The sequence below is a fragment of the Orussus abietinus genome, unplaced genomic scaffold (assembly GCF_000612105.2).
Source record: "Orussus abietinus isolate OABI.00-Male unplaced genomic scaffold, Oabi_2.0 scaffold15, whole genome shotgun sequence".
In the NCBI taxonomy this organism is placed as follows: domain Eukaryota; kingdom Metazoa; phylum Arthropoda; class Insecta; order Hymenoptera; family Orussidae; genus Orussus; species Orussus abietinus.
This window is the reverse complement of record NW_019396010.1, coordinates 442818-454903: the sequence shown is the minus strand read 5'-3', so window position 1 is coordinate 454903 and position 12086 is coordinate 442818. Positions and strand designations below refer to the sequence as shown.

General features: G+C 53.5%; 1 protein-coding gene across 1 annotated transcript in view; it reads left to right on the top strand.

Annotated features, from left to right (window-relative positions):
* Window positions 1-9060: 9060 nt before the first annotated feature.
* The window catches only part of LOC105696360 (microtubule-associated protein futsch), a 36667-nt gene continuing 33641 nt past the window's right edge, over window positions 9061-12086 (top strand). The window contains exon 1 of the mRNA XM_023434462.1: window positions 9061-9167. The gene's annotated coding sequence lies outside the window, so the exon portion shown is untranslated. The remainder of the gene's footprint in view (window positions 9168-12086) is intronic.

Below are 12086 nucleotides of genomic sequence, written 5' to 3'. Positions count from 1 at the left end.
CGAGTAGATTGCGAAAGGGGACTAAATTGCCGGGAAGATAAAATCCTCGGAGACCCATATTCCAGTACTCGCAATAATTCCACATTTTCATTCCCTTTGAATTTATTCTTATATATCCACCTATCATATCCGCAAATACCTGACGTACGTATTTATATACGCGACAAACACTTGCAAAAAAAATCGTTTATAATTTTTCGAACTCTCCAAGTGGTCAACTGGCGGATTTTCATTTTAAATTGATCGTCGCTGTGAATTTCATGCCGGAATTGTTATTAGATTATTTTACGTTTCTTTCGTGTTTTTTTGTATAAGAGGGGATCAAGAGCGATAACGAGCTCCCATTAACGAAGATCACGTTGAGTGGTAAATTACCGGTGATTATGACAAGTCGGACCGAGTTGCCTGCGGAGGGCAATTGCAGCTGATCTTGACGGCGCTGCACTTGCAGTTGCGCATGCAGTCCTGATAAGCGAACTCGCCGTGCGCGTCGCGTGACACCGCGCCGTATCGACGTCGCCTCTACCTGGTCCTCGACTTTACTTATTGTCTCCCGAAATACCCTCCGATAACCCGCAAAGAAATCCCGCGATAAGAACCCGGAACCTCGGCTCATCCCATTTTACGCCTTGCCGAAATTCCATCTAAGCCTCGTCTGACCAACAAGGGAAAATCCACTTTCCGAGACTTCATCTACACCTCGTCTGACCGACAAGGGAAAATCCACTTTCCGATATTTGGCATTTTTCTCGATATCGGGAAATTTTTTTAAAAGTAGAATTTCTTAATTGCGGAAAGGCAAATCTCCGCCTGGGGTCGAGGAAGATATTTAGATGAATTTCCTTGGTTTGAATATTTCTCTCGTTTGGAAAATCGAAGAGTCCGACGCTGCGGAGTACAGCGTCGGCACGAGGTCAATGGAGCCTCTCTTGGCAAGAGTCCGCGACGCGTCCCACCGTCCCGGTTGCACGTAATCACGTAGTCATGCAGTTGGCCCCTCTAGGGTACTATCGGAAATGCAGGGCGCATACGTCCGAAAATTCGGGTATCGAGTTCCTGGGCGCGGCGCGTTGCGCCGAGTGGGCGGAAAAGTGGCGAGGTCGGTACCCGATCCCTCCAGGAATCTCGTCAGGCCTTCGAAATGGCGAACCCGAGACCAAGGCAGCATCCTCTCCGAGGAAGTGATATTCGCAAATTCCCGCCGGTTTCCGCGACTTCGCGACCCCGGGGGGAGGCCGAGAACTGCACCGGGTGCAATTCCAGGAGAGGCCGCACTTCGTGTCGGGCCTGGTGCCAAGGGTCTCGAGGAATCGATACTTCGTGCCTAATGGCTTCGGCCGTATTGTCTCGAGGACGCGACAGTCGCGGAAATTAAAGGGAAAGATATCCCCCGGTCCTGGGAGGAAATTAAAAACCAGGATGCCCCGTCCTCGCGCAGAGGAAATTGGGAGACATTAATTGCGAAGAATGGCAGGGACTTATGGCGAAAATCGTCTAACCCGTTTTTCGGCAACGATGAGCATTTTTTTTATCACTTGGATTTAATGTACGGTATGATATGAAAGTGTGGGAATTATGGTCGGTCCTCAGGATTTTCCGAGGATGATTGGGATAAGCGTCGAAATTGTTTACGCTCCCGAGGGGGTATTTTAAACTTCGGGGCTTCCCAGGGTGGACGAAAAATGGCCGGGTCAGAGGTGATCCGAAGTATACGACCGTCTTTTGGCACGAGCTCGTGGAATTTTGCGGCGTACGTGTAATGCATGCTCCTCGGTCTTGCTCTTGAATATTGTAAATTACAATGGTGCTCGGTGGTTCGTAACTAATGGGGAATCTTTCACATGCAAATAGGATCCCTGAATAATTTCGCAATAATGCTTTGCTCCTCCCCCGGTAGGAATTCAATTTCTGCGCAATTTCTCCGCACTTTCGAGAGTGGCCTTTGGATTGTCCATCTTCGGTGGCCAAATTCTTGCAACAATCGACGGGCAAATATTGCATTATTACGATCGCGGATTCCGGAGCACGCGTTAATTCCGGGACGGATCCTCGGCGTGAAATACGCCATCGGGCCCGATTTCCCTCCTCGTTATCGCAATTACTGGCGCCGCCATTATGCCGTTATCAATAAGGTTTCGCGTATCGAGAAGAAGTGGAGGGTCGCCGCGCAATGGGTGTTTCAGTCATCGACGAGGGAATAGGAACCCCTGGGAACGTGGTAATTACACCGTGTCGCGGTAATAAGTACCCTCGTTAATTACGGAGTAACGGAAGGTGTAGCACCGCAGCGCCGTTCCCGGCGATACGTCGCAGGGGGCGCACTAATTAACCCTGACACCTGGCTCGATCCCCCTGGAAGAAAGTACAACGTAGACTTAACAAATTTCCCCCCGTTAATTAAACTCGAGGAAATCCCATCTCCGGAACAGGAACCTGGAATGTAATAATAAAACTAGCCCTAACTTCAAACTGCACTTCCGCGATACCGTCGACTCGTTATTCGGTATTTTTCTTAAAATCGTCCTAAAATTTCCATATGTCTGACCCTGAAAGGGCAATTTCCCTATTTATCTCTGCCAGCCTTGTCGCGCTTAAGAAAAAGTGCATTTTGACCAACGGCTCATCACGAATTCGAAATCCCGCGCGGGTGCAGCAACGCAAGATGGCTGCCGCGTCCCCTCTCCTCTTCCGAAATCTCACTTCGCATCTCCGGGGGGCGACGGGTGTCGGGAGGTGGGCGTATTTAAATAAATCGGCACGGCGGACGTTGCTGAATTCGGCAGCTATTTAATAGAAAGTATCCGGGATGCAGAGAAGGACGGAGGTGGGTGTCATGGCGGCCCCCCTTCGGGCACGTCTCGAAGTTCGACGCCGGCCTCCCCTTAAGGCCGCGCCCGCCAGCCTATAATTAAACCCCGATCAGGAGCCCGTGGCGCAGGGAGGGCCGGCGGGTAATAAAATTTTTGCCGGGGATTAGAAGAGAGTGCCAAAGTTTCCATCAAGTAAAGCACGGGAGCAGGAGAGCGCGCGAGCGAGGCGGTGGCGCGCGGCCAAGTTCCCTCCAGAGGCCAGTGGTTCTCCGACCGCGGAGTCCAACGGACGTGCTCCTTCAGGGGGGCCGTTTCGCTCCGGCGGGCCCGACTAACGGCCGTTTAACGTCCTCAGCAAACAGAATGCGGACTCCCGTTTCCTTCCGCAACTCGGGCCGCATCGCCGATGCGTGGATTCCAGGAAACGGGGCCTGAAGGTCGATTCCTCCTTTCGGACGCGGCAGAAACGCAGCGTTTCCGGCAATACGGACATTACTTTACACGTTTCCAATCGAAGTATTTAGTTTCAGATCGGTCCCGATATCTTACGTAGATCGGCATTGCGCTACAATGTGCACTTAAAAACTCCGACAAAAAAGAAAAATATTCAGCTCCTTTTCTCGCCTCTCGAGATTCTTTGAGACCCCTTGGAATAAACGTGGCTACGTCTCTCTTTGTGGGGACTCTTCAAGAAGGCACGTGGGCGTTAACACGGAAGATGCCGTGCCGGATGCGTTGATGGGAGGTAAAGTTGAAAAAAAAAATATTATTAAGATGTGAAAAAAAGGGGGAAGGGGGAGGAAACGCGGCATCCCCATTGCGGAGGTCGCCGGTACTCTGCGGATACGTGGATTTCTCATGGCGGAGGCACAGTTAGAGTATATCGTAAGTGGCTGCGGTATTCGGCCAGTCAGATCGATGAGACGCCGTCGTCGCGGCGCCTCGCGGACGCCCGACCACCCCTTTCCGCCCTACGACCCCTTCGTTGATCGCCCGCGACGAACGCGATTACTCCACGGCTATATTCTTTTTTTCTTTCCTTCCGGAGAACGGGGAATTCGCCAACGGGACGAATACCTGCGGCGAGGTTCACCCGCGGAGGCAAAGAGGGGCCGAAGAGAGAATTCACCCTGAAGAGGGGCGCGGAGGCTCGCTTTGACGCGAAATTGGCTCGAATCGAGTACACGCCTCGTTTGCTCGACAATGAACAGTCTTTGAACGGTGGCTCGATCTCGATAATCCGGGAAGTTGTGACTTGACTTCCCGAGGAGCTAGGGAATTCAGGAATTCCCCTAAAAAGGAACCAGGACCGAAACCGTAAAGCCAAGACCGAGATGGATTTTTCTCGTCACTCCTTGGTGTGGGTAAAAAAAATCCACCGGGAAAATTTCCAGACGGGTTTAATATTAATCGGACCGTTCTCCGTTATCTGGGGAAGTCCTGAATAGGTCTGCGGGATTTTTCTGAAAAGGCGGAGGCTGTCTGGACCGCCGCGACTCGGCCCCCCACCTGACCTTCCGAGATGAATTGGTCAATCTCGCGTATCTTCTCGGAGCCATCGGGCAGTCCGTCAGAAAGCCCCGACCTTATTGTCTCTACTTATCGTCGGGACGGTCCGTTCGATGTATCGCGACGAGAGGAACGGTTTCTGCGATAGGGAGATCGCAGATATCGAAAGCCGGCCGGGGGCGCCTTCGGATGAATTATTCCCGAGGAGTTTATGGTAGCGAGCGCGCCGGGGCTTGACAATGTGGTCCGGCGATGGGACGACGCCCACCATGGGCATGGGTGCTATTGAACCCTGACCTTGGACCAGGGGGACCAGTGGAACCAGTGGGACCGCGCTTGGAGATTGCCGGGGCAGAATCTGCACCTCCGCGAGTCCGCCGGTGCATAACTGTCCGTCCCTCCTGCGAGGTGCATTATGCGTCCACCGAGAGTCCTACGGCAGCCCCGAAGAGGTCGATCGACGATCCTCGAACCGGCAATTTCAAGCACGACCGGCTCCAGGAGGGGAGACCGACCCACCCCCCGCTTCAGAAATTAAATCCAAGTAAGTTTAAAAAAAGAAATTAATTAAATCAATGATTTGCCTTATTTTAACTTCTAGAGCTCGGGGGGCCTAAAATATCCCCTCGCTCCTGGATCTGAATTTTACGACCGGGTTTGGGGGAGACAATCGCGGCGCTAACTCTCGTCATCTCGACGAGGAAATCACCGATCTGGAGTGCGAACCGAGTCCGTCTCCAGCCGCGTTTTGGTAGCTCACCTTGAACGCAGGAGGCCGCATTTAGCAACGACGTTAATCCGATTAGCACCGAGAGTCACTAAACTAGTTACGGGAACTGTATGGGAGACGATAGCGTCCATAGGTGAACCGAGTTTCGACGGATCGTTTCTTCCCCGGGGAAAAGACCGCGGGATTCTTCCGGGGCGCGGTAACGCATCGTTATCGGCGGATAATCGGTGTACAGGAAATGCTCGATGATGGGTAACAGGTTGCATGCAAATCTTCGAGCGGAGCATCGCCCTGGATATTTGGCGGACGGGGATGTGTCGTGTAGTTGTCACGGTTCGCCAGACCCCGAGTCCCTCGGGTCTTAATTAGAATTTTAATTGCACGCAACCGGTGCGTCCTTCCCAGTTCAGCAAGTATGGGCGCGTGCTCTGAGGAGAGGGAAAAGGTATCTGTACCCGCCTTATCGGCGGGTTTAGTATTTTACTGCGTCTCGTGCGAGCGCGTACCGACAATTAGGGAGCCGCTCAGCCCGTGTAGAACGGTATGCTAACGAGGATTTTAATAAATATGTATTTCAATGAATACTCCCGGAGGAAGCCCGGACGGTAATCGCCTTCTGGATGCGCCCTGGGAATTTTATCGACGACTCGATTGCGCCTCGATCGCGGTCGAATCTCGCCAGGATCGAAAAAGTCCGCACTAAACGTCTCGTTAATTAAACGCTCATCCGAGTACCTAGATAGGCTGTTTAGGTGGGTTATTACAGGTAATTCCGAAGTGCCACGGCAATTAGCCGTCACCGAGTGCAACGAGCGCGGTGCATTGGGCTCCTTTCAAAAACCTGCGTCCTGCCGAGGCGGACTCCATTCGTTACCGTGGGAACTGAAACGCGACATTGACTCCATTTAATTATTGCCCCCGGGGATTAATGTCGGATGATTCGAAATATCGCGTTTAATCGACACCCAGGACCGTCGCGGGTTTCCCGGGACGGGGGGAAAAAAGTTAAACAGACGGGAATAAGTGCAGCCACGTTTCCCGATATCCTTTTCACCGGGGATGAAACGAGGAGCTCCGATTCTCACGACCTCGTAATCTTCCCGGCACCTTCCGGGTCTCCGAGGATATCCGCTGAAAGAGGCGCGGATCCTTTTGTGCTGGTCCGATAAAAGGGGAGAGAGCCGGTCTCGATCAGCCCTGCAGGAGTCTACCCTGAAATCCAAGATGTCGATGCATTTACCTTTAATTTTGATTTTTCCCCCGACCCTCTCGAAATGATAAAAAATTTTGCGCCTCCCTTAGCCGTTTCGATATCTCCCCCAGCGCATTGCGGATTCCTTATCAGTGACTCTTTCGATGTTCGGAGCTAAAGGGACCGATCAGCGCGTAGCACGTTTTTTGTGCAGCGCTTCGGCTTTCAGGGGGTAGACACCTGCAGGTGCGTAATTAAATTTCGCACTTGTCCCCGTTTTGTCGACGCCCCTTTCAGCGCATTGCGGATCCCTTGTCTGTGACCCTTTCGACGTCGGGGCTAAAGTGACGGATCAGCACCTGTTCTCCGGGCAGCGCGGCAGCGCATCCCCTCTCGGAGACAGGTGCACGCAGGTGCGGAGCAACGCGGCGCCCCGTGGGGTGAATATCGCGGGATCGACGTTTTCAGGGCAGTCAGTAGCGAGCCGGTCAATACTAGCGCCGCCCGGGACGCTGGAGGGGGTTGGCGGAAGTGAACCGTGGTGGCAAAACCCCCAGCTTCTAGGGGGATTTTTGGCCGAAAAATCACTAGCGACAATCTGCCCGGTGCGGACGTCGATGCACGGCTGCGGACCGTAACAGGTGCCTCTGCGTACAGCTGATGGGGTGCGGCTGGGAGGGTAGCACCGATTCGCCCACTGCCGAGAAGGGGTGTCGGGGGTGGAGGCTGGCCTGGACCGGTCAAGCCGTTCATTTGCGCCGAGACGGTCACCTCGTAAATCGAACTCCGGATTAATTAAGAAAATACCTTTGGGCAACTTTTGGGAATTTTTTTTTAATGGACAATTTCACGGGAATTAATCGGGACATTTTTCCTCCTGCTTATCGGGAAGCTTATCGCTCCCAATTAATCTCAAACGCGGCACTTTTTGTCGCGGGGCGAAAATTACGTAATTCGTGATGGTCGAACGTTCATCGGAATTTTCCGGGCGATTCGACTCGTCAATTGACTCGTCTCCAGTATGTCATCCCTAATGACCAGTCACCATTAACCAGGGATGGTGCACGCTATGTACTCCGAGGATCGATTGCAGATTAGGTTCCGATGATGGAATCGCACGGTATAAAAGGGTGCGGAGGAAAAGGGTTGGTCTTTCGATTCGAAGGATGCGCCCTTCCGCGCCGTGCAGGACGCGGTTTCCGCAGTTATTACGATTCATTTCTCGGCCGCGTTTACCCAGGGGTGGGATACACAGGGGGTGGGGTGGAGTTAATTCGGAACTACACGCGGCATACGTGCGGGATTAATTGCCCAGGGGATTTATCGGATTCCCCGGTAGTTGTGTGACAACAGATTTGAGATCGAAGAACGTCCAATCGAGCGAGCAGGCGGACGCTGCGGTATAAATTGAGACGTCAATCGCGAAACATGTCGATCGAAGAATCCCGGAAAGAATTCTTTTTTTCTACTCGGTCGAATTCGTCGGTTTATTTCCCTCTCGGTTGGGGACGGGATTTTCTGGCTGAAAACGGCGCGATACGGGAAAACGTTTCGAACGAAAGTTGCGGAGCGCGATACGCGGGGCAACATTCGTTTGAAGCGTTTCGTCGTATCGTGTCCCGGCGAGGCGGAAAACGCGACGGAGTGGAGCTCGTCGATAGGCGCGCGCGGTCCTCCGCCGTGCCATTACCGTACCGTTACCACTTCGGCGAGTATCGCTCGTATCCACTTCGGAAACGTTCCGCAAGGCAGGAAGCGGCCGAGTGCAGCGATCTCTGGTTCCGCGCGTCCGTCTAGAGTCCTCGATTCGTCCTTAGCGTCCGTCCGGATCCATCCGAAGGGAGAGAGGGTGGGAACCAGGAGGAGAGAGAGGGCGCGAGGCGAGACATAACCTCTTTGGCTCCCCGTGAACCATCTCGCCGCATTTCGAGGCGATCGATGCCTCTCGAATGCGGCGCGATCTCGGACTCGCGGGGAAAAGATCCTCCTCGGCATCCGCTCGCACGTATCCGAGATGTAAAAAACCGGCGAGAGAAGGACAAAACCTTAAAAAGAGGAAGAAGAGAGAGGGTATCAATGAGGAACGGCTACGCAGGGGCGTGCGCGCGCCGCCACTCTACGGCTGCCGCACCACTGCCGTACCGTCTCTCCTCCGGCCCCGAGAATTCCTCGCTCCGGTTAGAATTTTCCTAATTTGCAAAAACGCTCTCCCATGGCTCGCCCTTAGGATAAACCCTTTCAGGGGGCTCGGGAAAGCCGCCGCTGAACGTTCCCGGCGTTCCCGATTTCCGTTGGAGCCGGGTCGTCCGTACGAAAAATGCCTCATGCCCGGTCTCGCCTCGGATCCATCGGAAAGGGTCGGCGAGGGCGGCCCAGCGGGAGGGAGCGAGAGGTCCGCGTCGAAGGGTGGGGCGAGACGCGGGAGCGAGAGAGAGGCGAGCGTCCGGCCGGCCGGCACTCCAGGGAGTGCGGTGGTGGGGGGTGACCGGCTCCTTTCGAGCCAATGGGAGGGCTCGCCGGCGGGTGCGCGGTGGGTCGCGCGCAGCCTCCTGCGGCCGGCGACGGTGGACGGCGCACGGCGCGAGGGGGCCCCTCAGAGTCCGTCAGACAGCCGGCGGCCCGCATCGCGAGCTGCCGTCGAGGTTTCCGCAGCCTTCGCAAGAGGCGGACAAGAGGGACACCGGCGCGACCGGAGGAGACCCGGCACTCTCCTCAGTACCTCCTCGTCCTCCCGCCGCCGAGGCGGACGTATCGCCTTTCTTTCCTCGAGGCCGCCCGGAAGGAGCACAGCGAGCCCCCCGCACCGCCCCCTCCCCGGGGGAGGGATTCTCTCTTGACATTTCCGGTCGTGCATTACCTCCCGAGGCGGAGGTACGGAAAGGACCTTCCGGGGATCTGGGACCCTGGAAACCAGAGGAGATATAAGGTGGGCCTGCGAGTTAGGTTAGGTCAGCCCCTCGACCCTCCGCCTACCCTCCACCTTTTCCGAATAACTCCTCCCAGAATTTCCATTTGAAAAATTTCATTTAGTCGAGGATCTTATGTGAACTCTGTTAAATATTAAACCCCCCTCTGCCACCTCGCCTCTTACTCATTGTACGCTCTAGATTTCTTACATTTACCCTGTTTCGACTTTTATACTACTTTGGGTGTGGTAAGCTCCCTCGCCGATTTGGGGCGGGTGACTCACCCCCCTCGCTCGTCCCCAAGGACCCCGTCTCCCGTTTTCGCAATTTCTTATCGGCGATCCCGACGGGGGAGGGTGAATCATCGCGCCGTGTTCTTGTGTAAGTCCTCGGGTCTGCCTACTTTGTTTATCGTTTTCACCTCCCGGGAGCCGAAATCCCGGTAATTCCTGTTATCGAAGCTTTGTGAAATTTCTACTCGGCCGCATTTTCCCGGGATATGCGAAATCTAGGGCGAGGGCTTTCGGTTGCTAAGCGAATTTACGAGGTCGCCTTTTTTCCCCCCTCACGCACACCTCGGAGTCGTCTCACCGGTTTCCCGGCCGTACTCGCGCGATAATCGCGACTCTCCACGGGTGTAATCAATTTTTCGCTCCTTTTCGGGAAGATGCGGCCCCCTCTGCGGATTTTTCCCGGCTGAGCGAGCCGCCGAATTTTTTACGCCCCTTCGACGGATTTCCTGACTTTCCGCAGGGAAACTTCTTTTAGAGGTCTAAAACGTCCCTAGGAGATGTGACAAATTTTTCTAGAATTTTTTTTTGTTGTTTTTTTTTTACGGGGTTTTTCTAAACGGAAGGATTTTTTTTCCCTGCCGGAAGCTCGATCGCGTCGAGGGGGGCCGAGTTTGGATATCAACGGGAAAAACTTGGACCTGGGGAGCCTTTATCGCAGGACTTCTTGCTGCCGGGCGGAGGTTAGGCTAGGGAGGGGTTGTTACTAGGGGCTTACCGCAGTGCGGGGAAGTGGGGAGGAGTGAAATTTTCATTCGTATTTGTTGCGTGCGACGAAAAGGGGCGCAGGGGCCCGTGCGGATCGTATTCACCGGCTACGCCTACGCGTCTTATCGATCAAACCTCCTTTCTTATTTTTTCCCCCTTTTTTTAGTTCCTTTTTTTCGGGGGTCAGAGGGCTTCCACTCCCCTCGAAGAAGCCGCCCGCTGTCGGGTCTCCTATCCTTGGGATAAATTTCAAAGTGCGGGAAAATATGTATTAAGGCCGTTTTTTACTTGCTGGGAGTACTTTCTGATAACGTTCACGTTTAGCGACGTGGCACGGATGGAGAAAGACCGTCAATTAATGGAGAGAGGGATTTTAATTTTCGGAGAGGGGTCTGCGACGCTCTTGGTTGTAGTTTCCTATTTTTGGTGCCCGCCTTTGTCCGCGGGGGGTCTCCAGCCTCGGCAGTTTTGGATCTATACCGTCTTTCGAAAATCCTGCGCAATGGAGACCCCCAAGGCTCTTTCCGTCTTTTCCTGCGGAAACGTACACTTCCAGGTCCTGCGCAATACGGCTCCACCTTCTCAGATTGATTGTGAAACGTCGGGCAAGGGAGGGAGGGACGGAGGGAGGGAGGGTTACTCCTGGAGATTACTCTGCCCCCCTCGACTTCCCAAATTTTCCTCATCTAATCAAATCGATCGATCGAGCGGAGGAGTCGCGGCTCCTTCGCCGTCGATCCTCTCGATTTGCATTAAATTGCATTTTCCATTAAATTCGACGGCGACCCGAGTATCCGTCATCCGATTTACTCCGATATTTCGGCACCGGTCGGAATATTATTTTCCTCGGCCGAATTTTAATCATAAAAAAATTAATTGAAACGTAACTTTCGCGAGCGTTCTTGATTTTTATTCGGATTCTCCTCGGTAATTGGGAGTTGTTAACGGTGGATCATTTCGGGAACCGATCATGGGGATTGATGGGAATCGCGTAGCGGCAATAGACAGAGGCATCGATTTTTCTCACCCGGACGACAAACGTCGGAGTTTAATTGCTTTCGCTGTAGGCTTAATCTTCATCGCTGAATCAACAGCCGGAGATTAAATATCTCGGTGGAGGAGAGTCCTGTGGGAGGCTCCTCGGGATCGGAGAGGGGATTAACGCTGGACCTTTAAAACCCGGGGCCGGCTTCGATCCCTTATCGATAACACGGCTGGTGGGTTTAATTGCGCGGTCTCGTCTCGTCACCGGATGCTGCGAGATCGCCGATCGCATCGATTTCGGATTATCGAATTGTCCCTCGTGATTTAGCCCTCTAATAGATGGAAATGAGGGAAAAAATGAAAGAAAAAAAAAAATTTTTGTCGAGTCGAGAGAAGAATTTCGAGAAGTAGGGACTCGCCAACTAGTTTGACGACCAGTGGTCAACGTGCGGTCAGTGGTCAGACCTACGGCCATTCGTCCGTCGTCGTTCCTGCCGTGTTACTAGGTGCTACGTTACTAATTACAGGAGTGGAAGACTCTTTAGGCCTGTCATTACCTCGGCCTGCCGAGTGATAACGGCTTCGAAGGTTTCCCTGATTCGGACGAGATTTGTTTTGCCGGTGTACGGATTTTTCATAACTCTCTTTACGGTTCCAATTGCCGTTTTATCATTCGAATTTCCCGCCTCCGGGCGGTGTTTCACGAGGTACATTGTATTAACGGGGACTCGTCCGTTGTCATTATCCCGGAGATCGCTCAATGACGTTACGCGATTTAAATCACTCAGGCCGTCGCCGCCGTATCGGCCTCTCGCATATTAATGATTGATAATAACCACCTACGGGGAGGCCCGTCCTCTCCGAAGGATTAACGCGTTATCGTAAATTAACCCCGGCCCCTGGAGCACCGCCGTGGAAATATCGAGACACCAGTTTCGTCGTCTGCGCCCGGAGCGG